Source organism: Ambystoma mexicanum, chromosome 2q, assembly GCF_040938575.1.
Source record: "Ambystoma mexicanum isolate Mex_15411 chromosome 2q, UKY_AmexF1_1, whole genome shotgun sequence".
Taxonomy (NCBI): Eukaryota; Metazoa; Chordata; class Amphibia; order Caudata; family Ambystomatidae; genus Ambystoma; species Ambystoma mexicanum.
In genome coordinates this window covers 235,601,155-235,621,277 of record NC_090924.1, presented here as the reverse complement: position 1 = coordinate 235,621,277, position 20,123 = coordinate 235,601,155, and the positions used below count along the sequence as shown (strand labels likewise).

The 20,123-nt window shown below is 44.4% G+C and overlaps 1 long non-coding RNA gene across 1 annotated transcript in view; it reads right to left on the bottom strand.

The window, feature by feature from the left end:
• Window positions 1–20,123, bottom strand: part of LOC138568940 (uncharacterized) — a 316,876-nt gene that overhangs the window by 226,798 nt on the left and 69,955 nt on the right. The window contains exons 3-4 of the long non-coding RNA XR_011303014.1: window positions 19,751–19,854; window positions 19,159–19,255 (exon numbers count right to left, since the gene is read on the bottom strand). This is a non-coding gene — a long non-coding RNA (uncharacterized lncRNA). The remainder of the gene's footprint in view (window positions 1–19,158; window positions 19,256–19,750; window positions 19,855–20,123) is intronic.

Sequence of the window (20,123 nt, the reverse complement as noted above, 5' to 3'; positions counted from 1 at the left end):
CCCAGCTCTTGGCGTATCCATCCTGTGTTTCATGTCTCCCTCCTCAAACCCTGTCCTGACTCAGTCCGTCTTCGTACCCCTGTTGCGCCGGTGTCCTTGACCTCTCCTGATGTTTTTGAGGTGTCGGCCATTTTGGGTTCTAGATGGTTTAGGGGTAGGCTCCAGTATCTGGTGGATTGGACGGGTTACGGCCCGGAGGAGCGTTCGTGGGTTTCCGCATCTGATTTGAACGCCCCGCGGTTGGTAGCCCGCTTCCATAGGGATCATCCGTCCTGCCCACGGGGTCGTGGGCCGTTGGGGGGGGGCTATGTTAGGCGATCCTCTGCACACCAGGCCACGACACATCAGAACACTGCCCACATTCCCCCAACATCTCCTCCCAAGCTTCGAGGCTCAAGTGATTCGGTGAACCCACAGAACCGAAAACTCTGTACCAGTGTACGGGCTCGATTGCAACCCTTTCTGCATTGGCAACTGCCTTGGAGAACGTATAGCAGAAAGGGCGGCCTTACGTCTTCACGCCAGTCACGTGATACACTACGGCGTTCCCCATGTGATCTTGGTGGACGTCACATGATCCAGAGAAGTCACATGACCCAGGGGCGATCAGTATAAAGTTCTGAGAGACAGAACGCTCATTGCTTCTCAGCTGGCTTCGGACACTGTTTGGCGTTACAACTTGCTCCTTGTTACCTTGATCACGGAACTCTATCTCGGACTCCCTCGGACACCCCTTGGTACTTTTGCTTGGAACTGTTTACCTGTTGCCGGATATTTGGACTGCACCTCGACTTGTCTTTGGATCATCCCTTGGTACCTTGCTGATCTTCTAGGCCTTTTCCCTACTGGGGATTCAAGTCAAGCCCTGACTCCCACAGGTGGCTACTCTTCATCCACGCTGAACCTGCGGTTCTACCATTCCAGGGATCGCCGCATCTAATGAGCCTCGAACCTCCCTACTAGGTTACCTGGGTCTCCATTACACCAGATAGGTAAGACACTTTAGTTACTTGTTTACCTCATTGTATTGTGCTTGCCTGGTACTTAACCTCATTCCCTCTTGACAGCAGCATCGGTGTTCCAAGAGGCTCCGTGGATCTGAGAAGACATCTCTCACCTGTGGCCTCAAGGGTCGTACAGCGGGTTTCTATTTAGTTCCCCTGTGCGTCACTTGGGGACGGAGGTCTCATCGGTCTACACGACACTCAAGTCAGAACAGACACCCAGTTCCCCGATTTCAGCACAAGTCAACATTTGTGCGTTTGTGGCTTGGTGAAGTGTGTGCCTTATACAATTCCACACTGTTTCACCAATAAGGACCAAATTTTGCTTAGTTACCTGTTAGGACCCTCCAGACATTACTGGCTGCATGACATTTGGACATCCCACTCCTTTCCCCGGATTTCAGCACATTCACACATGAAATGGTTTCCTGAAATCGGCGAAACATCAATGCCGTCGTAGAAGTTCTGGTCCCGACATGAGGAACAAAACTCGAGATCCAGGCCCTAGGATGCACGGTTTTCAAGATATATGCAACGCAAAGAACTGCACCATGTCAGGGTGAAGTGACAGATGGGGAGATAACACAGAAGGTGCCAGTATGCAGCAGCACACCAACTCTCGCCTCCCCCGAACATCTGTGCCTATTCTCAGTGCAGTTTAATTCACGGTGTTAAGCACATCAAGGGATAAGCGAATCAGAACAACGACCTACAGGATCATTGATATTCAACAAGTGATGAGAGTTTTGTCATGTATGTCCACAGAACCCTTTCAGAGACGGCGCATACCGACAGTGAGAGAAGCGACCTTGCTCTTTCTGACCAAGGCACATGAATCCTCCGCAGAAGGAAGACAGCGAACAATAGCCAGCGTGTGTTGCAGCAGGTGTCAATGGCACACAAGACCCTCCTCTGCTGGGATAACAAAGCCGGGGAGAGAAACTTATCTCTGTGGTACCAACCTTGACTTCATTGAGAAAGAACGCCAAGCGGTTCATCACAGCCGGTGAGTCGAGATGAAAGTCGATAAGAAACCGAACTGTGTTGAACGAAAAGTAGCAAACGGCTAATCGAACTTTGAAGGAATAAAGAGCAATTGATGTGAAAGGGGGAAACCAGCAATAGAGGAGTCCGGCACCGCATGGGGGCTCACTCAGGAAGCTCTGGATGATTACCCAAGTATTGAAACTATCAGAACCAGAAGACCTTGGGAAAGGCAAGAATAGGGGTCGAAGTGGTCATACAGTGGTCTTGTAAAATCCTCTGTAAAGTCAAAAGTCTTTGGCCGACAGATGATTGTGAAGTTAAGGGAAGTGAATCCTGTATCATAAGAATTGGCGAAGTGAATCCTGCATCGTAAGAGTTGAATGAGAAAAGTATGATTGACAAGATTGGCAAGAGTGAACCCAAAGGATGGATGCCGATAAAAGGGGACGAAGTCTAAATTTCCGAAATACAGTGTGTTGACAAGAATGAACCTGACCGAAGGATGTCCACAGTGAACTGTTTTGCAAATGTTGGCAAGACTGAACCCGGGAGTGGGGGGGCTGACAAAAAGGTGCAAAGCCTGAAGAACTGTTTAAAAAGACATTAAGATTCATGAATGCAAGGAGTATTGCAAGACCAGGGGAAGTGGATTGTCCCTCTTGGCATTTGGATCCAAGCCCGGCAGAGGGAGATCCCAAACAAAAGGCCTGAGCCAATCGAGGAAAGTCCAGGGGTCCGCGCCCGGCAGAGGGAGATCAAGGGGTGGAAAGTCAACACCCAAAGTTCATTTGGAAAGGAACTTTTGTTTGTTTTGTGAATACATCAGGCCCTCGAAGGCAAGAGACATTTATTAAAAAGAGACTTTTATTGAAAGAGACTTAACTATCAAAGAACCTGATAGTTGGTACGGAACTGTTGGCTCATGCAGGGTTGGCTGCAGTGTGTGCTGTGCTCAGGAGCTCCACCTTGTCCCATACTCAAAACGTGGGGAAGGAAGACCCCTGGCAATCATATCCTGACTTATTATTTGAGAACACTTTTTCTTTATTGAAAATTCTATACCACACTCTTTCTGTAAATAGTTGAAAGGATTTAACAATAGATTTTTTTAGTACAGGCCTTTTACTTTGACAAGACGCCACAAGGCCTGCCTTATTTTTTATTTGATGGTCGAAGCCTGCTCCAATCTTAGATTTAGGTTTAGGTTAGGCGTTTTTCCACCCTGCATTTACAGTTTAATAAACACCCTTGAACTGTGATCACTTGCGTCTGTCTTTACTGTTGCCATCATGAGTTCCTTACAAATCACACTGAGATTCTAGTCCGAAGATGGAACAAGCTGCAAGATTGGATTTTTGCTCGAAGTCCTTTATTAACACGTAATCCCCAGGTCGAATGCAGTGACCAGGGCCCACGTATTTATCGGGCAGTGCTGCACGAACCTGTTGGTGAATAAATTGCACATTTTGAGTCAACTAGTCAAAATAATCAACCAATAATGGGTATTCAATGTCAGACAGTTTCTTGGGTCTGGCTGCGTTCCATATATTAGTAGGTCTCCCCATCACCATCTCATAGGGTGAAAGGCCTGTTTTTGCTTGAGCTGTGGTTCTCATAGATAATAAAGCTAAGGGCAGGGCATCAAGCAATTTTAACCTACTGGGGGCACACACCTTCGCTAGCTTGTTTTTAAGTATTCCATTATAACGTTTTACTAAACCCGCCGATTGTGTCGGAATTGAAACAATATTATGCCTCCTATCGCAGCAATTGTATGTGTATTGGCCTACGCCAAGTTGTCTAAAACATCATATGCGAACAAACTCTGCGGCAAGGTTTTGACCTTAGAGAAAGTAATGTAAGTCGCCATCTTGGATTAAGCCGCCATTTTAGGTTCTCTTGTAATGTGGAAGCCACCCTGAACATCAAAATGGAGGCCGAATGACATTCTGAGTAAGATTCTGGCCGTTGTGCCCTCCGTACGCACGAATAATTAATATGCCTGCAGGCCACTTGTCTGGGTCACAAACTGAGACCTTGTCCTATTGCTGACCTATGTGTAAATGTACAACTATATCAGCAAAACTAATCAAAATGCATATATTATAGGATTGACCTGGCAAGGAACCCATAAGCCCGATCCCTAGAATGGTTAACCTGCGAGGGGGTTGGCCAAGGGCTGGATAAAGAATATAAAAAGCCCAAGTATTCCAATGTACGCTCTCTCTCACTAATGCATCGAACCTTCGTTGAAGTTCGTTACGTTACTCTGAGAGCCGAATAGCTATCCGTTTGTCAATTGACTTTGGTAACTGTTGTAGCTTTTAAATAAAGCACTTGTATGTTCTTTGTAACCTGTGTTGGTGTGTTTCTTTTGGGCTTCCGGGCCTCATATTATTTTTCTGTTTCCACAGTTGGCGCCCGAATAGGGACCCTCAAGATTGATGCCGGATCATTGAAGGTTGACGCAGACTATCGAACCGGGATCGGACGGTGTGATACTGCGGGCCCGACCGAACGAGACGCGATACCTCGGCAGCGCTGCACGATCCGATCCTTGGACGATAGTCGTGTGGTGTGACACGGCATCTTGACGAGGGTCCATTTTTTGAGGCGGGAAGATTTGTCGAAACCACCAAACACAAGGTAAAATTCGTTAGGTTTGGTCAGGTGCAGTCGTGACCCGGCTCTTAATTTAACCCTGACAATTTGAATTTGGCGTATTGTATCTGCAGACACAATTATTGACCAGGTAACACCAATTTTTTTGTGAAATGCCTGGGAAATTGTCTAGCTGCTTTAGGGCTCTGTTCCGCAGCGATCGACAATCTTTGGAATTTAGCCGCCTGGCACCACAGGAGGGGTCGCCGGCATGTACTATGTACTGTAAGTATGGCATTGGAAGTGTAGTATTTAATGATATTTGGCACAGACAAACCAGACATGCCTCCGAATTTCAGTGGCCAATCAATGGTAGTTTCGAGATCCCCCGTATTGAATACCTAGAATCGGTCTTGCTAAAAAAGAAGGCCAGACCTGCAGCATTTGATGTTTTGCAAAATTGGAAAAAAGAAGCATTGCAGGAGCTTAAAAGTAGGGATAAACATGCACGCCGTCATAAGATAAATGCCGAAAAGGCGTTATTATATGATAAAGAAAAACATTCAGAGTCAGTTAGAAACATGGATAGGGCTTTCTCACTCGGTATCCAGAAAATACTGTTTCCGCAGACAAGAAACGAAAATTATTTTCATGTGCTAAGCACTGTATGGAGAAAGGTGATCAAGTTAACGTTTTTTCCACATTATCAAATTTGAACAATTTTCCCGAGAAAAATGTTTTTATCGAAGGTTTGGGGACTCATTTATGTGTGATGTGGGGTAGATTACAAAATTCGGATCTCCCATAAGGGGTGAGGGATCTGAATGCTTTAGCACTTTCGAGGGACACAGAGGAGAAAGTACATGGTCATGTTGAAATATTGTTTGAGTATAGGAGGGACTTTGAGAAATCACGAGATGAGGATGATGAAGACGACAGTATGTATGTACAGAAACGGTTCCTTCCGTGTCGTAGATCGGCACCTGAGGAAGTACGAATTTGTACCAAAGATGCGATTCGATGGATCTCGGATTCATCGGTACCGCCAGATGAAGTATATGACACATATAGTCAGTATACAGTAGAAATGCAGAAGAAGGTGATTCAGGTAATGGTACAGTACCTACAAGATGAATGTGTAAGGAAGAAGGCTAGTTGTCCTATAGAATTATTGGGTATTTGTAAGAGGGCTTTTTCGCCCGACACTTCTTCAGCTGCCTTAGCGCTCGACCTGGCTCTATTGCTTGGTAAGCAGTCAGAGTTACCTATATCTCAGTTGCCTATGAGAGAGGTTCCTCCGACATTTGTCCCAAAGGTCGAGATTCCCGTTAACGCTGGGACTGGTGCACCCGCTGTGAACATCCCTGCACACTATGTATCGCAATTTGCTCACGTCCCGTTTTCACGACAGGAAGTGAACACTATTAGACAATCAATTCCTGATATCAGAAAAAACCCAACAGGGTTTTATAAAGAGATAGAGTCCGTTTTGCAGTCCTCTGTGTTCACCTTAAGTGACATTGACTTGCTATTCCCTGTACTCCTGCCTGTAGATTTATGGAAGCAGGTTCGAACAATAGACGATGTGCCAGGGTTAGGAGATGCGTGGGCTAACTTGATTAGGTTTGATGGGGAAAGACCAGCTGGTGAAAAACCACCTCAGGTAATACTTACTTTGCCTGATAGAATCGTCGCAAAATTGAAAACCATAATTCCTGAGAAAAGAATTATTTGGGACAAGCTTACGGCCTGTGTTCAAGGAAAAACTGAAGGTGCCACCGAGTTCTTTAATATATTTGAACAGGTATTCTCTGATTTCAGTGGTCAGGACTTGGGCACAGAGTCCGGGAAAAGGTTGTTTGTGGACAAATTTGTACGTGGGTTGTTGCCCGACATCTAGTCACAGATTATGTCCTCTGAGAGCGCTTGGCAGGCGAAGTCCCAATCTGAAGTTTTGCACATGGCTCAGTATTATGAGAACCGTTGAATAATGAAAAAGAGAAAATAGAGAAGAGGAAAGGAGATTTGAAGACTAAAGTATTGTTACAACAAATTGTTAGAAATCCCAGAGGAGGTACGTCACAGACCAGAGGTCAGTATGTCCCAAAAGGAAACGCTCCTTTGGGTTCTGTGAATATTAATCAATGTGCCTATTGCCGCCAGGAAGGTCATTGGCGAGCACAGTGCCCTGTCCTTCGACAAAGGTCAAACAATGCGTTTGGGAGTATGGGTAGACGACCTAGAGGTCGCCCTGGAGCACGGGGCCCTGATAGAGGTCAGTTTTCACAAGATCCTCAGCAACCTTTTTCATGGGAAAATCAGACTTCGAGTGTGGACGCAAGAAACATATTTGATCACCCTTCTGCTGCCTACCTTTCTGAAGAGTTTCCTTCCGATAACATTTTATTCCGATAGGACTGCCCGAAGAAGGGTTTGGAACCTTCACCTACTCCCGTTAATCAGAAAGGTCCCTACGTTGAATTGTTAGTGGAGAAAGGAAACATCAGTTTTTGATAGACACTGGAGCACAGAAGTGCTCCATTAATCATTCCCGGGTTCCAAACATTCCACTATCAGGGCAAACAAATGTTTCTGTAGGGTTTTCTGGTATACCAATTGTCTGTCCGGTTTCTTCGCCGGTGTCTGTTTCTTTGGGTCCCTTTACGACCATTGCCCTTTCCTTCTGACTTCGAACTGTGGAGAGAATTTGCTGGGGTTACATTTGTTAAAGAAACTGAATGCAGTAATTCATTGTTCCTCTGATGGAGTACGACGGACGGTTTCACCACAGCAACTTCCCAGTTCCCAGTTTCTGACTCGACCATTGCCTCCTGAGTTTAGTGTTGTCCCGGAATGTTTATGGGCGGTTGACGACAATGATGTCGGGGTACTACAGATTGAGCCCGTTAAAATAGTTTTGAAACATGGAGTTAAATTACCACGCATTCCGCAGTATAAAATATCAGTTGAGGGCGAGCGTGCTTTGAAGTGCATTGTCTCCGATTTTGTGCACCGAGGGGTGATTGAGGAGATTGCAGGTAGTTTATGTAACAGCCCGATTTTACCTGTATACAAGAAAGGTGACAATGCAATCCCATACCGTTTTATAATTGATCTTCGTGCTATTAACAAAGTTGTCGCCCCGCAATTTCCAATTGTCCCTGATGTAACAACGATACTAACAATGATCCCTGCTACAGCTACGTATTTTAGTGTTGTGGACCTAAAGAATGCTTTCTTTAGTATTCCTATACACAAGGAGAGTAGATATTTGTTTGCGTTCACCTTGGGGGGACGTTCATTCACATTTACTCGGGCACCACAAGGGTATACTGAAAGTCCAAGCATTTATAGTAGAGCTTTGAAAGAGCAGCTTGATACCCTCGAATTGCCACCTACTTGTACACTACTTCAGTATGTCGATGATTTGCTTTTGGCTGCAGATTCTGAAAGTGCTTGTAAAGAAGGCACTGTATTGTTACTTATTCATCTGGCCGAAAACGGTCATAAAGCTTCGCTCAAGAAATTTCAATATTGTTGCCAGGAGGTCGCCTATTTAGGTTACCTCCTGTCAAAGGAGGGGAGAAGATTGACACCTGAAAGAATAAAACACATTTCTGGCATGTCTGTTCCAAATACGCAGAAGGAAGTCAGAGCCTTAATAGGTATGGCTTCTTACTGTAGGTTGTGGATCCCGAACTTTTCACTAGTGATAAAACCGATGTTGGCTTTGACGAAGAAGGGCATTTCTCTGCCACTGCCATGGAAATCAGAACATCAACGATCATTTGAGCTTCTCAAAACCGTGTTATGCTCTGCACCGGTTCTGGGTACTCCAAATTATGACAAGGCCCTTGTGTTGTTTGTGCATGAATGTGATGGATGTGCTTTGGCTGTGTTAACGCAGGAACATGGAGGGAAGAATAGGCCATGCGGCTACTACTCCTCCACCCTTGATCCTGTCGCATGCGCTTTGCCGAGATGTTTGCGAGCTGTCGCTGCTGCTGCCGCGTCCGTAAAACAGAGTGAGGGAATGGTTCTAGGCCATGATTTAATTTTGATGGTACCTCACTCTGTAGATGTCCTATTGAATAAGACTCAAACGCAACACCTCACCTCTGCACGGCTGACAAGGTATGAATTAATTCTGTTTGCCCCTCACATTCAAATTAAGAGGTGTTGTGTTCTTAATCCGGCTGAACTTCTACCTTTCCCGCAAAATACTGTTTGCGGTGACGAAGAATTACATGACTGCCTGTATACCACTGAACAGGAAACGAAGGGTAGGATAGACCTTATAGATACTCCTTTGGACAATGCAGAAGGGGAGCTGTTTTGTGATGGCTCCTGCTTCAAACTTCCAGATGGTACATCTACAGCTGCTTACGCAGTTACTACGTTGAGTACGGTTGTTGAAACTAAGAGAATTCCGCATAACTCTGCGCAGGCCGCAGAGATTATAGCGTTGACCCGAGCTTGTGAACTCTCCAAAGGGCGTATAGTAAACGTATATACTGATAGCCAGTACGCCTTTGGGGTGGCTCACAACTTCGGGAGGCTCTAGTCGGAAAGAGGGTTCCTAACCTCACATGGGACCAAGATTCAGCACGGTCCCTTGATAGTGCAATTGCTCTCGGCACTCTCACTCCCTAGGCAGTTAGCGATCATGAAATGTGCAGCACATCGTAAGGTCATAGATGATGTGGGAAAAGGGAACGCTTTTGCTGACCAGATAGCCAGGCAAACGGCCACAGACCTTAGCACAGACATGTATGCTCTAAGGGAAACAAAAGATGCCCATGTAATGGATGAGGGTATTGGGTCTGTGCGAGATATTCAAACTGATGCCACAATAGAAGAGTCTAAAAGGTGGGCCGAAGGAATGGGGAAACTGGATGATGATGGGTGTTGGGTGGATACATCTGAAAGAAAATGGTTGCTCCCTGATTCATATGTGCTGGCAATGGTTACGATGGCACACGGTCCTACGCATGTGTGTGCTCAGCAGATCACGAAAATGTTAGAACAAGTATGGGTGAATGATAACATTTCGAAGATTGCACAGCGCCATGTTCAGAATTGTATGATTTGCTTACAGCACAATGTGGGGAAGGGGACAGTAACTCCAAGGGGAAGCTTCGGGCCCCCTTCTGTTCCCTTCGAGGTCATCCACTTTGATTTTATTGAGATGGAACGGTGTAACAATCTAAAATATGTTCTTGTGATTATTTGTGCTTTTAGTAAATGGGTCGAGGCTTTCCCCTTTAAAGATGCTACTGCCATGACCACTGCAAAGACTATGGTAAAAGAATTCTTTCCACGATTTGGGCTTCCGAGGGTAATTTGGTCGGACAATGGTCCCCATTTTGTTGCAGCGGTAATTTTACAGATATGCAAAGCGTTACGCATTGAAAAACGATTTCACTCAGCTAGGCATCCTCAAAGTGCTGGGTTGGTAGAGAGACATAACGGCATCTTAAAGAATAAACTTGCAAAAACATGTGCCAACACCAAACTGAAATGGCCAGATGCCTTACCTATTGTATTGTTAGGCATGTGAACCACACCTCAAACTAAAACTGGGCTCTCCCCCTTTGAGGTAGTGATGGGGAGAACTGCTAATATTTGGGGTCTTCTGAGGCCTAAAACATTGAGGGAGGTTGACAATGTATTGCTTGTAGACTACTGCAACCAGTTGACTAATAATCTGTAATTCATTTATCATCAGGTCCAATCAGCTTTACTTGTACGGTTTACGGGGCCAGGACACGATATTCAGCCTGGAAGTTGGGTCCTAGTGAAGGCCTACGAAAGGTCTTCCTGTCTCGCTCATCGCTGGAGGGGACCCTACCAGGTGCTGTTGGTCACTCAGACAGCAGTGTGGGTGGCTGGAAAAAAACATTGGATCCACGCGACGCATTTAAAGAAACTTCCTCACCCGACGCCACACGTTACAGAAGAAGCAGAACCCCTCACTGATGCTACAATCTCTGATCCTGGAGTAGCAAACAGCACTGTGAGTGTGTCGGAGAATTTCTCTGAGCCCGTGGAGCTTGGGGGACAGTCCATTTCGTCTCCGCACTCTTTGGAAAAGTCACTTCCGGAAAACATTGTTTCAAGTTCTGCGGCTTCCGTCGCCTCCGATACGTCGCTTCCCTCAGGAAGTGATGTCGCCTTGTTTCCGGATCAAACAGTTCTGGGTACCACCAGGTACAACCTTCGACGAAGAAAATAGAACTACGGCACGGGTCTTTTCCGTGCATTTGGAAAGAAGAAGTGATTGAAAGTTTTCTCTTGTAAAAGAAAGTACCTTTCGAACAAAAGGAAAAAAAAAAGGGATTCTGCTGGCTGGGGTTGGGAAGGACTAAGAAGTCGCGCGATCGTAGTGTCGCCAGCAACGAACATTGGGGTCGTCGATTGAGAAACTGCGATGCTTGCCACCTCCACCGCTGCTCCCCGCACTGGACTTGTAAATAAGGGGGTGACCAACTCGGACAACGAACAATGTGCCTGGGCCCCGAAAACGTATTGCGGTGTTGTGTTAATAATAATTGGAATTTGTGCTGTGGGACTTTGGTACTTCGAAGAAATTTACCCTCTAAAACCTCTACTGCCAGTTGAGATTGTACCTACTGCTTTGACTCCCTCTGTACACCTCCACACCTTGTCACCTAGAGACTCCCAGCATAGACGAAAGTATCATAGTAACACTTTAATGATAGTAATGAACGCAATGCATGCCATTTTTAATAAGAGTGATTGCTGGATTTGCACCCATTTACCGCAACATGGGAACAAGGGGCTAGGATGGTATATTCACCCTTTACCTTTAACGACTGCTTGCTATGCTTCTCTTAGAGCACTATTCTTTGGCCGTTGGAATGATAGCGTCTCAGGGAACTTTGATGGAACTAATTTAAATGATTTTGAGAAACGTGAATTGACTCCCCTGGGATGCTCGCTTTTTGCAAATAGAAGTAGACCTAATGTTGCTTCTATTAGGCCATCTGATAAACTATCTCTTCCTTTCCAAACTCTAATTTCCTTTAAAATGGCTCTGATAGGCAATAAGGACGCTGTGCCCCCTTCCTACTCTATTAATCATAGCCCCGATTCAGTCCCCTTTTGTGTACAAAGAAATGGCACTCGGCCAATGGGAGATTTTGAAGGTTGTGTGAACATTGTAAATTTGACTGGGGAGAACAGGCCTCTGTATGTAGGGGGGCCTGTTTATTTCGTTTGTGGTAGTTCAGCATTTCCCTGGTTGCCCAAGGATTGGCAGGGAACCTGTTATTTAGGAATCCTGTTACCTGGGGTATTTGTAGCTAGTACATTGGAAGTTTCTAAGGCTCGCCCACGGCGGGACGAGGATGGGGATACCCCTGGGCAAGTATTGGGATATATAGCGAAATCAGTTGTGCCATTTTGGGGACAGATAGCAAACTCTGAAAATATTAGGGGACTAGCAAGAGTACTGGAGAGAACCATCAACCGGACCACGGATATACTCTACAATATGACACTAGAACAAAAGGCAATAAGATTGGTAGCACTCCAAAATCGGATGGCATTAGATGTCATTCTGGCAGAACGTGGTGGAGTATGCAAATTAGTGGGGTCCGCTTGCGGTGTTTTCGTACCAGACTCCTCACCGACAATTTTTAAAGCAATACAGAACTTGCACATCCTTAGTTCCGAGGTGCATGTTCCTGTGGGAGATTGGAATATTAGCACCTGGTTCTGGGATTCTCTACGATCCTGGGGTTGGAAGGTGCTTTCTGTTATCTTGGTTATTTTGGGAATCCTGCTATTCCTTTGTTGCTGTTTCCAATGTCTACCTAGTATATGTGCAATGCTAGGGGGGTGTTGTGCTCAAGCGGTGAGCACAGTAGGGCACAAAATGTACGCCCCAGATACAGCATCTAAAGAGTTTGTGTTACAAGAGGTTCTGATGAACGACCTAATGGCTATAGACATTACAGATAATGATTCAGGATGTATAGACGACAATGCATAGAGTTATTTACGAAAGTATTAGAAGTGATATTAGCACTTGGCATAGGCCAAAAGGAGGGTTTGTCAGAATTGAAACAATATTATGCCTCCTATCGCAGCAATTGTATGTGTATTGGCCTACGCCAAGTTGTCTAAAACATCATATGCGAACAAACTCCACGGCAAGGTTTCGACCTTAGAGAAAGTAATGTAAGTCGCCATCTTGGATTAAGGCGCCATTTTAGGTTCTCTTGTAATGTGGAAGTCACCCTGAACATCAAAATGGAGGCCGAATGACATTCTGAGTAAGATTCTGGCCGTTGTGACCTCCGTACGCACAAATAATTAATATGCCTGCAGGCCACTTGTCGGGGTCGCGAACTGAGACCTTGTCCTATTGCTGACCTGTGTGTAAATGTACAACTATATCAGCAAAACTAATCAAAATGCATATATTATAGGATTGACCTGGCAAGGAACCCATAAGCCCGATCCCTAGAATGGTTAACCCGCGAGGGGGTTGGCCAAGGGCTGGATAAAGAATATAAAAAGCTCAAGTATTCCAATGTACACTCTCTCTCACTAATGCATCGAACCTTCGTTGAAGTTCGTTACGTTACTCTGAGAGCCGAATAGCTATCCGTTTGTCAATTGACTTTGGTAACTGTTGTAGCTTTTAAATAAAACACTTCTATGTTCTTTGTAACCTGTGTTGGTGTGTTTCTTTTGGGCTTCCCGGCCTCATATTATTTTTCTGTTTCCACAATTGGGCTTGGCGAGCTGAATGGAATTTCTTTTTGATCTGTAACACTTCACATACCTGTTGTATTATGGCGGCAATGAAATTAGGCCATTTTCTAAATGCACATATCACTACTAACACATATTTGTAATTTTGGCATTGTTCCATTTCAATGAAAACAAAATGTATTACTTAGAATGGCATGGAAGGTGGCCCAAAACTACCCTTCGGGACTGGCATTCCCTTCCCAATGTTATGTTGCAGACAGATCATGCAGTTCTGAACTAGTCATTCTGCAATTTTGGGGATGTTGCCATTTCTTCATACTGGGTCTAAATGTTTACAAATGCCTTTCGCACTAATGTTACCAGCCATGTGCCATAGTAACTATAGCTGGGCAACATCCATCTTTGTTTGTCATGATCAACCCAACATCCTTCATCATCCAGCCCTGCTAGTCCAGAACCCCATTGTTTAATTTCCTCTGCTGTGGCCTCTGCCTGAATTTCTTTCACACTTCTAATGCCCTCTTCCATCATCCCACTTTCAGCAACCTTATAGCTGGCAGGTCCTAATACGTACATTCCTGATTGTGGATCTGTGGTAGTTTGTTTGGCTATTCTGCATGCAAATGCATTCCCTTTCCCAATATTGTCAGTAATTCTCTGATGTCCTGAGCATTTCATTATGGCCAGTTGTTTAGGGAAAGCCAATGCTGACAACAGTTGCACTATCAAGGTATTATGTTGAATCTTAGTGCCATGGGATGTTAAAACTCCCCTCTCGGCCCATAGTCTCCCAAAGTTGTGAGCTACTCCAAAGGCATACTAGTTGTCAGTATAAATATTCACTTTGAGCCCCTTGGAGATCTCACAAGCTCAAGTTAAATTAATTAATTATGCAGCCTGGGCAGAATTATGCAAAATTCTCCTGCTTTCAACAATAGTGTCTAAGGTGGTCATTGCATAGGCAGCGGTAGAAGTGCAGTCTGTAAGTTTAAAACAAGAACCATCAGAAAATATTACCCCATCCAGGATGGCAAGGGTGTGTCACTCAAATCAATCCTTCCTTTTGTATCTTGCTCAGTGGCATAGAGACAATCATGATTGGTGTCATTAGTACTGTCCTCGTCTAGAGGAGGTAACATTTCGTCCGGATTGAAAGAATTGCATCTCTTCATTTTGATGTGGGATGCAAATAGAATGAGCTTGTATCTCGTGAGCCGGGCAAATGTGAGTTGCTGAGTTTGCGTTCTTTTCAGTCGTAGATCTACCAAGTGAGTCACCATCATGGTTAAGGAGTGACCCAAAACTATGCCTTCACTTTGTTTAACTGACGGGGCAGCAGCCGCAGCCCTGAGACATTTCGGCATAGTGCATCCAACAGGATCTAACATGGAGGAAAAATAGCTGCATGACCTGTTCTTTGCCCCATGTTCCTGTGTCAAAACAGCCAAAGCACAATCATCTTTTTCATACACAAATAACACAAATTCTTTAGCGGAATTTGGTGTGCCCAATACTGGTGCAGAACATAAAGCAGGTTTGATCATATCAAAAGCGTCTTGACAAACAACAGCCCAAGGTAGGGGTAGAGGTAGATCTTTTTTTGTTAGGGCTAACAAAGGCTTAATAAAAAGGGAAATATTTGGAATCCATTGCCTGCAAGCCATCCCGATGAAAGCCCTAACCTCTTTCTGAGTGTTTGGTACCGCCATGTCAGAGATAGTTTGTACCCTTTCAGGTGCAAGCCACCTACCCTCCTTCGAAAGGAGGTAACCTAAATAGGCGACCTCCTGTTGACAATACTGGAATTTCTTTAAAGATGCCTAATGTCTGTTGTCAGCTAGATGTTTCAACAACAATATGATATCCTCCTTACAAGCGCTCTCTGAATCTGCAGTGATAAGCAGGTCATCTATGTAGTGTATTGGCATGCAAGAGGAAGGTAATTCAAGCGAATCTAGTTGTTCCTTGGGGGCCCTACTGTAAATGCTAGGGCTTTCTGTGTACCCTTGCGGGATTCTGTTGAAAGTAAAGGAACGTTCCCCAAGAGTAAAGGCAAACAAATATCTGCTATCCGGGTGTATGGGTATGCTACCAAATGCGATTTTCAAGTCAATTACAGAAAAATGGGTAGCCTGTGCAGGGATCATTGTTGGAATGTTAGTGATGTCAGTAACAATGGGAAACTGGGGTGAAAAAAACCTTATTAATAGCTCTCAAATCAATAACAAAATGGTAAGGCAATGCATTGTCACCTTTCTTGTAAACAGGCAAAATTGGGCTAGTACATGCGCTACCAGAAATTGCCTCTAGCACACCTTGATGTACGAGGTCAGAGACAATACTTTTAAGTGCTTGCTCTCCAACAACCAAAACTTTATATTGGGGAATGCGAGGCAATGTGGCACCAGTTTTTAAAACTATGCGCAGTGGTTTGACATCTAAAATTCCAAAGTTATTGTCATGTATTTCTCACAGATGTGTAGGTACTTGGTGCAGCTCACTGTGTAAAGGCAAAGCCATGAATTGAGAGGTGGAATACCACTGGGGAGAAATTGTCAGGTAAACTCCATCCGGAGAGCAATACATTACTGCGTGTAATTTGTTCAATAAGTTCAGCCCCACAGATTGTCACAGCAGTTGGTTGTTAACGAAAAGGGACACGAGTCAGAGAAAGGCCCCAGAGAAATGGGCACCGGTTGGGAGACCGGGTTTACAAACAGAGTACCATAGAAACCTACTGATACATTTTGTTGCCCTGACAGGAGGATGTCTGGAACTTTTAAGTGGTCAATAGTGCATTTTTGTTAGCTCTTGTGTCCACTAGAAAAGTGTGTGCCCTATCCCCATCTTTCATTTTTATGTAGTGTCCTTTCTGGTCTACGGGGATAGGGGTGGTTTCCAGATCCTGCTTCGGGCTGTCCTAGTGAAATAAAATATTGTCGGATGTGTAATCTTTAGAAAAATAAGTGTGGGTAGTGTTGTCGAAAATGTTCGCGCCCCTAGTATTCTGTTGCCCATCTTGATTTCCTGCGTTATTGTTGTATTGCTGGTTCTGGGAGAACTGACTTCTGTTTGACTCCTGCATGCCATTGATATGTGCTCTTGGCCTTCTACCAGACATCCCATTTGCTTTCTGTTGGAGGATCAGACACTGTGCCCTCCAATGGATTTCTTGTTTACAATAGGCTCACTGGTTCACATTCACAGTTCCCTTGTGTGGGGTGAACTGTCCTCTGGGTTGGGCATTCCCTCCCCATCTCCCCTTACAAGTTGTTGCAAGAGCACCCTAGTTTTTAAATCAACTTTTTTTCTTTTCAATCTTCTCCTTCTCACTATTCACTCCATTCTAATAATGCTGGGACATATGTAGGATGTCGGATTGTGGCTTAGCTTACCAGGCACTTTCAGAGGCAGAGATCTGAGATGAAATGTCAGGCAATAGTCCACGTACAAATTTATCAACAATCTTTTCTCTGGTTCAGTACTCAAATCATGGCCGCTGTAATACGAAAACACTTGCTGAAAATATATTAAAGTATTCTGTGGCCCCCTCCATTTTCCCTCGCTTGCAGGTGGTCAATGTATCCCAAATAATAATTTTTACCTGCACCAATGACTTAAGTTTGTTTATAATCTGGTTAGGTAATGTCAGTATGCATCGGCTGGTTCCTCTTTCTGTGGTACAAGAGTAGGGGGGCCCTCCATGACTGGTAATTGTGCCGTGGGATTCTCAAATCTATTACTTAGGGGCAAAGGTAGGTCACAAGACAGTGATGTTGGCAGGGTGTCATCAGCAAACGTGTGTTTGTATATTTTCATAATATCGCCCGCACAGCATGATTTCTTCTTACGACATTCGTCTTGCAAATATTCAGCCATGACTTGCAACACTTTCCTCTGAATGGACAGGGAATATTGGGTGAAAGTGTCATGGACCTCAATAGGAGAGATAGAGACATCAGAGATACACCTGGAATCGTCGCTCGTGATGACGCTCATTTCTTCGGTATCGCTAATGTGTACGGGTAAAGTTCTATTTTGGAAAGAGTATGTAGTGAGTGTGGGACCTGCCTCTCTATCTAATTTGGATTGGTGTAGCTGGTCCAGTTCTCGTTTAAAGGAAAATAAACTTAACATGTGTTTGCATATTTTCAGTGGTGTATCCCAGGTATAGGTCAGAAAATTCAAATCCTGCAAATCCTGGGGGACCACGGTGTTGGTAAGATCACCCCAAATCTGGACCAGGCATTTTCTCATTTGTTCTAGCAATACTTTCTGTTCAGGGATGTTTTCATGATCATTTAGAAAGAGCTGGAAGCGGCTGCTTCATCGCCCCCTTCTATATATATTTCTGCTAATCGTGTTAAGGCAATTTTTCACTCAAGGGGTACTGTACTACGAGTCACAGCTCTCCAGTCGCTGAGGCAGCATGAATATTGTAAAAGAAGAGTATTGGAAGAAGCAGGAGATGTCAGTGGCGAGGACGTAGGTGATTCCAGTGTGAGAGGGGGTGCATGCCAATACTCAGGGCATGTGTCGGGAGCTGATGGCTGTGGCTGGACTGGCACAGGTGGTGTTGGAACATAGGGAGGGGGTTGTGGTGCTGAAGGAGGTGCTTGCCTGTCACTCAGCAGTTTGTCCAATAACTCATCAGATGTGTGCAAATCTTTTGATGGGTTTATTTTATGTATATCTAATTGGATGTTCCTGTCATGTCCCTAATCGCCTCATCCTGCTTCTGCTGGTCATGTGCTAAAGCCTTTTCTGCTTGGGTGATATGTCAGCAAGCACATTTTTCTAAACATTTGAGGCTCTGCATGGTTTCTTTGTGCCAATCCCGAACCGCATCAAAAGCAGTGGGTCTAGCCATTTTCTGTAATAGCACTGATTCTAAGTGCTGTATTCTAGTGAGTTCAAAAGATCCATTCTCCGGCCACTGAAGGTCTGCTACATGTCTGGTCTGGCGGTACCAAACACTATTAAAAACTATTGTTCCTAACCTGAACTTAATGTACATCTCATATGCCGGGGAAACCTCAGGTTGGGTGGGCTGGCCATATTCTAACCCATTGGGTTGTTTTCTATTGCAGCAAAGTGCTGCCCAACATGTGCGCATCTTACTAAAACCAGGCATTTATTAGCTCAAAAAACGGTCCTACATGGCAAAATATTTTGCAAAATATTCTTTTTATATATACAGTTTGAAAGAAACTCGCCTGATTCTAAATGAAAAACAATCCCCCATCAAGCAAACATCATCATGGGCTGTTGATATCTTTTAACTGCTTAAATAATTCTGGTCCTGGCTACCTTAAGGATGAACTGTTGATTAAAACTAACAAATATAGTCTTAGATCAAATAACAGCCATTTGTTAACCACTCCCGTTTGCAGACTTGGAGCCTTCTACTCTATAGCTCCTATTGTTTGGAATAATTTACCTGGCAAGCTTAGAGAAGAAACCTCTAGGGCTTAAAAAAACACACTTGTTTAACTAATGTGCATTTCTGACACTTTTATCTAAGTTAATTATCACGTCTAATTCCTGGCTCTCTTTTGTCCTTACTTGGCTTCTCTGATTCTGCACTTGTTTGTTGTTTATGTCAGCGCCCTTAAGCCCCCGGGTCAGTGGTTGCGCAATATAAATTATTATAAATCAATAAATAAATGGCTGGTGGTCTTCTAACAAAGCGAAAACACAGTCGCTGCTTATGGTTAGGGACTCTCGCTGATATGACATCTGGCCAACGAAACAGACGTGGATCACGAGTAGCAGCTGCGAGAATCTCTGTCTCAGATCAGCAGGGGCCCCCGGTACTCACTGGTCCCAGTGTCCGTTTACTCCATGCTCAAAAAGCGATGGATCGTCTTCGGAAGAGCCCCACGTTGGGCGCCAAATTAGGAAACCAAAATCAGGCACTGCAAACAAGGTAAGAAAAAACTAGCAGTCACGAGTCAAATATTAACAACAGTTTATTTGCTTCAAGCAGACCCAGGTTCATCTAGGAATGCCATAAAAAGTGAGCAATTTACATCTCAGTTTTTTTGCCTTATATACATTTCTGATTTGCTGAGATTTTCAATTTCCAGACAATTTATGGCTTCCAGCAATATATACATTTTCTGAAAAACATACATTTCTCATCAGTGCCATGCTTGCACAAGTTAACCTTTCACAAATGTCCAACTGTTCCCAGCGCGAGGAGACATTCCCGTGCACCTAATATATGTTTTGCCTGACCAAAGGTCGCCGTGCATCCTTGGCTTGGTAGTATGTTTAGGATATCCCCTTCCTGGAATGTACAGAACATCTCCTGCATTGTTAATCATTGGTAAATATATTTTCAGGCCCATGCAATTTAGTTTTAGGAGACGAGAGAAGGAAAGGAATATATTATCTCTTATCTTACTTACGCCGGGCTTCAAGGTCTGAGGCCTGCACAAACACTCAGCTAATCATTCCTTGCAAAACATGTTTTTCTGAAGAGCTCAGCACTTCATGCTGCAGACATTCTAAGCTGGAAAATAGGAGACACAAAATGGAGTCTGGTTGAAGCGAAATGTGAGAGCTTAGACTAACCAAAATGGATGACATTTCACAAGGCAATCCTTTAAATGCCTGATTGTTGGGTTAATTTCACTTACAGGATTCTTGTACTGTCAATGTTCATGATTTGCATGCTCTGTTTTGCTTTATCATCTGATGGATAGATAGGAGGTTACATGGGGTGCTCCAGAGGCTCTGTGCCTGATTCTACAGTTTTATGTTAGATTATTACTGTTCTAA